The sequence below is a fragment of the Cynocephalus volans genome, chromosome 10, assembly GCF_027409185.1.
Source record: "Cynocephalus volans isolate mCynVol1 chromosome 10, mCynVol1.pri, whole genome shotgun sequence".
Classification (NCBI taxonomy): Eukaryota; Metazoa; Chordata; class Mammalia; order Dermoptera; family Cynocephalidae; genus Cynocephalus; species Cynocephalus volans.
In genome coordinates, this window is record NC_084469.1 from 286,413 (window position 1) to 293,286 (window position 6,874).

Genomic DNA, 6,874 nt, shown 5'->3' on the forward strand with positions numbered 1-6,874 from the left:
AAGAATAAATTTGTCCTCTTGACTTGATGTTCCTAGACTCCAGCTGCCTGAAACTAGTGGATCTCCTGGACTGTCTTTCCAGCACCACCCTGTTTGCAAGAAGCTTAAAGGTAGCCGGTCTGATTCCATTGCTTGCCCAGGGCCTAGTGGTAGGGGTGGTGGCCTCAGGCCCACAGGTTTTGTAATCAACAGGACTCTCTGATGTGGGAACATGAAACGGGTGGAATGTTCACCTAATATAGTGACTTGTGAGAGGCAACTGGGATCCAAAGGGGGCCAGACAGAGAACAAGGTAATATCTGTGGGCCTATTCACCCTGGAAAGGAATTTCAGGTAGGTCAAACCCCACCTGTGTTCTCCAAAATTAGGCAGAAGGAAAATCTGGGGGAGACCGTTTGCTCAGAGTTGAAGATGCTAGAAATGGGGAGGGACTCCATCAGAGTGATGGTAAAAGAACAGGCATCCCCTTGCCCGGTTTCTAAAGCCTTCAAAGAGACCAGTGACTTCATTTATGTCCACTGCTTTATTAAAGATAGTCTCATAAGAGGAGAAGTAAACATGTCCCCAGGCCAACAGAGAATGTGTGTACGTGTGTGTATGAGAAAGAGACGTGTGAGGTCCCTGATCTGTGCTCTGAGGGGGTGGTCAGTCAGATGGGGCCTGGCCCAACCAATAAGGCAGATGAGGGTCCTTGTCCTGGGGGACTCACTGCTCCTGGGTGCCCCAGGAGATGTAGTCTGCCCGTGTGGCTGCATGGTACTCATCAATGAGTTGCTGCACAATCTCCCTGGACGTGTCCATCTCATTAAAGTTGTCCTTGAACATGTCCTCCTTGCGGAACTGCTCCAGGAATGCCTCCCGCTTCCTCAGCTTGTCGTACTGACGACAGGTCCTTTCAAAGAGCTTGGGGTAAACAGAAAGCAAGGGTGACAAAGAATTTTGAGTAACAATGTGGCCCAGAGAGCCAGGAAATCAAGGCTGGGCTGTACTACAGCAAAAAAGCTGGAAGCAGGGGCAACTGGGATGGAGAGAGGTGAGTCACAATCAGGAAACCAATTAGGGGAAAAGAGGTGCAAACTACGAGACTCACCGAGGAGATGCTGGTGTGGTTGGCCATCATCAGACCGCTAACACGGTGGGCTGAGGGCAGGTAGGGAGACTTCCTGGACAGGGCCACCTGGATGCTGGCTGGGCCCCAGGGGATGAAATTGGCCAAGTTCCATTCCCGGATCCTCTGCAGGCTCTTGTGGACCTGGGGTGGGCACAGGAGTGGTGATGGTAGCCTCTCCTCTAGCCCTGCAGGTTCAGGGGGTAGAACTGAGGGGCCTCACCCACCTGGGTGGGGTCCACCTCTCCCTGGATGATGTTGAGGATGGCAATGTAGCAGTGGTTGGTCTGGCGGTCCCGGCCTGTGGACACCATCACGTTCTTGGGCTGTAGCAGCCGCCTCATGACATCTAGGACCGTGGTCTTCCTTACGCTAGCCACCTGATGGGACAGTGGGTCACAGGGACCAGGCCAGCACTCAGGGCACAGTCCGTTGATTCATGGACAGAGAACAGCGGTCAACACATGTTCCCGTCAGACTCGGGGTAGGAGGGTCTCTGTGGGGAATGTCTTTAGATTCAGGTCTGTACTGAGTCTCTGCCACAGGATTACGGTCTTCACCCTCCTCCGCTCAGCAAACTCGTGCCCTTGTGCAGTAGCAAAACCCAACTCCATACAACCCAAGCCCTGCAGGAGCCAAAGGCAGAGGGAAGACAGGAAGATGGGAAGACAGAGAGCATGTCAGCAAGAAAGCTGTAGATCTGTGCCTGAGCGCAGAGCCTCTGGGAGCTGCAGAGGGCAGCTCCTGGGGTAGTGGGGGGAAGAGAGAGACTAGGTTGGGGCCTGCCAGGTCCAGGGCCAGCCTGGCCTGGGCCACTGAGGGTTGCTCTTACTGACTGGTCAGTGGTGAGGGGGGTGTAGCCGGTCATGAGGAAGTGGAGCCGGGGTGTGGGAATGAGCGAGGCAATGAGGCCGATGAGGTCGTTGTTCATGTAGCCAGGGTAGCGCAGGGTGGTCGTGCTGGCCGACATGATGGTGGACACCTGGGGGCCGGGGTGTCACTTCATACGCTTTGGCCTGGATGAGCCTCCCTTCCCCAGATGCCCTCCAGCAAGGAGGGTGTCCAGTCCAAAGGAGTCCAGGAGTGGGTAGTGGGTGCTCACCAGCTGGTTGATCTGGGAGAAGGACGGGTTCTGGATGTGCAGGCGGTCTGTGGCGATCCGGTTCAGGGCTGTGTTGTCCAGCACCACCTGGGGGGACAAAAGAGGATCACAGCACATTTTGGGGGACAAAGGGGGCATAGAAATAAGATATTAGCTTAGTCCCTGCTAAATTCTAAAATCAGGGAGCAGGTTTGTTCATTTAAAATATACTGTCTTTGGGGCATCATGAGACAGTTTTGGACTATGCAGGTTAGTAATCAAATATGTGAATGCCCCCTTGTGCCACACACTGTGCCGGGATCTAGAGAGACCATGGAGAGGAAACAGCCATGGTCTTTCCCCTCATCAGGCCTACAGTCTGGTGGAGAGATTGAAGTTAAATATGATGTCAAAAAGTTCATGGAAAGATTTATATCAATTTTTTTTTTGGCAGCTGGCCTGTACAGTACATTAATTTTTAATTCAAGTTTTCCACGAACTACCCTCATATAAAACAATAGAAAAGTATAGTTAACAACCTGAAATATGCACAAAGGAATCTGACCTTGACTGGGCAGTCAGAGAAAGTTTTCTAAGAAAGTGGTCCTTGAACTGAGAGTTCAAGTGTGAGTAGGCATTAAATAGGCAAAGTGGGAGTACGTGGTAGTGGTGGGGGTATATTCACTTTGTTAGGAGTCTTGCTGCCTAAAAGGACTGTAAGCAACTTGGAGGTGGGGACCTTACTTCATAATTCGGCCCATAAGGTATGACTTCTTTTTTCCCCCGGCAGTTGGCTGTACATGGATTGAAGGGTATGACTTTGTGGTCCTCTGTTCTCTGTGTGGACAGGTGCTTGGGAAGGGCAGGGTGTATGTGACTCACTGGCTAGGGGAGGCAGACCAAAGCCCCCACCTCCTTCTTCCTTTGCTCACCACACAGTCTGCGTTCTGGGTCAGCCTCTTGAGCACGAGGAGTGAGTTGTAGGGCTGGACCACCACGTCGCTCGTGTCTTCCTGGTAGGGAAACACCGAGTACGTCTGCACCAGCTTCTTGGGGTACCTGAGGGTGAGAAAGGGGGAAAAGGGGAGGGCACACAGCGAATTGGAAGGGCCCCCATCACCGCCCATCTCTGTACATCGAGGTACATCAATGCGCATCTGCCCATTTTCTAGGGAAAACAGGGACCAATCTTTTCCAAGTGCCACCAATCTCTTATGCAAAAGTGGTGAGGACAGAACTGAGTCTTCAGAGCCAAAAAAGATAAGCCTCAAGCATGAAAATCTGTAGATCCCTTCCCTTCCCTAAGTAAATCCCCTGTTCCCCAAGTTATTTCTTCCAAGATGTTCCTTGGGTAGGTCTGTCCGTAAGACCCAAAAGGGGGTAGTGGCAGACTTTCCAGCTCAAGAGGAAAAAGTGACTAAAAGGAAAGACATTACCCAGGGAACCAGGGTTAATGCCATCTTCCCAAACACAGGCTTACCTGTCATTCAGTCTCTCCAGGAGGTAGGAGCCCAGGCCAGAACCTGTCCCCCCAGCAATGGAGTGACACAGCACAAAGCCCTGTGTGTATACAGGAAGAAACTAACTCAGTTTCTCTAACAGTACTCTCACAACTCGCTTCTGACACTAGATGTGTGGGGGGGGGGTTTCTCCACACAACAAGCAAGCAACCAATTCTGCAACAGACACCAGCAGGATGTCCTCTGATTCAGTTCAATTCTGGCACTATCTCTAGAGTGTCCCCAACGCACGATGGTTTGGCTCACAAGTTTTCAATTTCATGGTGGGTTTATTGGGACACAACCCAATGTGTTTTGACTTGGGATATTTTTAAATTATAATGGGTTTTTCCAGGATGAAACCCCATTGAAAGTCAAAAAGCATCTGTACCTGAAGATAGCGTCAGATCCCACAGCTTGAAGGCTCAGTCCCTAAAGACTGCCCTCCACTTCCGATGGCAACTGCAAGTGGCATGTGCCTCTGACAAATGGCTATAAAACAAAAAGCTATGGGGTTCTGCTCTAGAGTGGCAACAGTGTCCCAGGGTAGAGTTCCTTGTGCTGAAAAGAGATATTCTCCAGAACCAAAAAGCTATGGAGTTCCCATTACACCCTCCTAGGGTCCAATTAATTTGCTAGAATGAAGGGCCGGCCCGTGGCTCACTCGGGAGAGTGCGGTGCTGATAGCCCCAAGGCCACGTGTTCGGATCCTATATAGGGAGGGCCGGTTGGCTCACTGGCTGAGTGTGGTGCTGACAACACCAAGCCAAGGGTTAAGATCCCCTTACCGGTCATCTTTAAAAAAAAAAAAATTGCTAGAATGACTCACAGAACTCAGGAAAACACTGATGTTTATTGGTGAATTATAAAGGACATTTTAAAGCATATAAATAAACACCAGGTGAAGAAATACATACTGTGAGGTCTGTATGGGTCCCAGTGCAGGAGCTTCCATCCCCATGGAGGTGGGGTGGCCACCCTCCTGGCATGTAGATGTTCACTTTCCTGGAAGCCCCCTGAACTCAGCCCCTTTGGGGTTTTATGGAGGCTACATTACTTAGGCATGATTGATTAAGTCATTGGCCATTGGAGGTCAATTTAACCCCTCCACCTCCTCAGAGGTGGGGGTGGAGCTGTGAATTCCAACTCTTACAGCACAGGGTTGGTTTCCTTGGCAACCAGTTCCCCATCACATCACCTGTTCAGGCCACCTCCTGCTTTTTCCCCAGCACTCTTCAGTCTCCCCCACCCCTATAGGGAGAACCTCACCTCTAGACTGTCACTTCCATCTGCTTCTCGGTCTATAATGTCAAAGATGTCTTCATGGATTTTCTCACCCTGTATAGTGACATGGGAAGGGAGGGTCAGGTCAAAGGTTCTGTAGAGTGTCTCTTCTCAGCGCCAAGAGCTCTACCCTGGGACATGGTTGCCACCCTGAAGCAGAGCCTCAGATGTAGCCCTCAACTCCAAAATACTACTTTGCAAATGATTTGCTCGAAACTTGCATAAACCTCTCCCTGGCTGTCCCTCTGGTCAGGGTATCTCTTTGACTCATTTATTTTCAATCTGATCTGGTCAAATTCACAGATTGCTTGAGCCTGGGGCAGGAGTACCCAAGGGTCTCTGGAATGGTTCCCTGCACACCTGAGAGAATCCACTGGCCCAGTTGTTGCCAGCTCCTCCTCCATGCTCGGACAGGTAGATGTTCTCTGGGTTGTACAGCTTGGCATAGGGGGAGTTGAGGATGGAGTGGATCACCCGGGGCTCCAGGTCCAGCAACACCGCCCGGGGGATGTAGTGCTCATCGTCCGCCTGTCAAGGGGAGTCCGGGAAGGGGCCCAATCGGCTAGGACCTGCCCAGTCCTCAGTCCTCCCAACACTGGCTCCTGCCGGCCCTCCCTCCTCAAGCCAGCCGCCTGGCCCTTTTGCCCAGCGGATTTCCCAGTACCAGGCCGCTGCCCTTCCCTTCAGGGACCCCCGGGCCACGGCCGGCCCTGGACAAGTCGCTGGGGGCACCTGGTAGAAAAAGACGTCCTTGCGGTCAGTGCCCTCGGTGGCAATTCCTCCACGATGCCCTCGGGGCTGATACCATGTTCGGCGCACAGTTGTTTCCAGAACTCGAACCCAAGTGGGAGAGAGGGGGAGACACCTGAGTCTACTTGAGTCCTAAGGCCTGAGGAGCCCAGCTGTAGGCTCAGAGGCTGTCACACTCAAGGGTGGACCCAAGACACCTGGGTCTCTGAGCCATCACAGCCCAGGGCTGAGGCACAGCTCTCGGTCTGGGTCATCATACGCAGTAGGGCAGGAGACTCATGGAAGGGAAAGAGGGACTAGTGGATGCCAAGCTCTTGGGTAGGACCGGGAAGAGGCAGACCCAGAGACCGGAGGGGCTCAGGGCTCGCTTGCTCACTCTGGTTGCCGCACTGGCCCAGCTGCAGCGTGATGATCTCCCGGGGCATTGCTCTTCAGACGTGGGCACGCCAGCCCCGGCCCTGCGGGAGTCACGACTGAGACGGAGGCCTGGCAGCCGGGCGCGCAGGACGTGGGGAGCGCGCGCTCTCTCCGTCTTTTGACGCGCGTGCTCGGTTTGCGCGTGTGCTGTGTCGGCCTCCACTAGGCCAACAGGCCAGGGAGCCCAACCTGGGAATCATTTTATCCCACAGCAGTGGCGGCTGGAATTCAGCACAGGCGCAGAATGAGGCCACACCCCATCCTGGCCACCGCTCCGCGCCTGCGTGGTGAGACGGCGGGGGCCGCAGGGTCGCAACCTGTGGGGGCGGGGAGGGGCGGGGCTGGGGAGGAGGGAGGGGAGGGGCTGGGGAGGGAGGGGCGGGGGCGAGGTCGATGAGCTGGACGAGGTGAACGGGGTCACCTGAGCGGCTCTGCTAGGTTGAGGGCCTGGATTTAAGCCAACTTTATTCTTTTAAATTTCTATTTTTGTTTATTGCGTTACAATATGAGTATACATAAAATTTACGGCTTTAACCATTTGTTGTAAGTATACAGTTGCATGATTTTACATGCGGTGGTATTGTTCTGTACCATCTCCACCATCCATCTCCAGAACTGTTTCACCTTTCCAAAGTGAAACTCTGTGCCCATTAAACAGTGATTTCCCATTCCCTCCTCCCCCAGCCCCTGGCAATGAGCATTCTATTCTCTGTCTCTATGAATCTGACTGCTCTA

General features: G+C 52.9%; 1 pseudogene; it reads right to left on the bottom strand.

Annotated features, from left to right (window-relative positions):
• Positions 1 to 504: 504 nt before the first annotated feature.
• Positions 505 to 6,363, bottom strand: LOC134389186 (tubulin gamma-1 chain-like; annotated as a pseudogene).
• Positions 6,364 to 6,874: the final 511 nt, after the last annotated feature.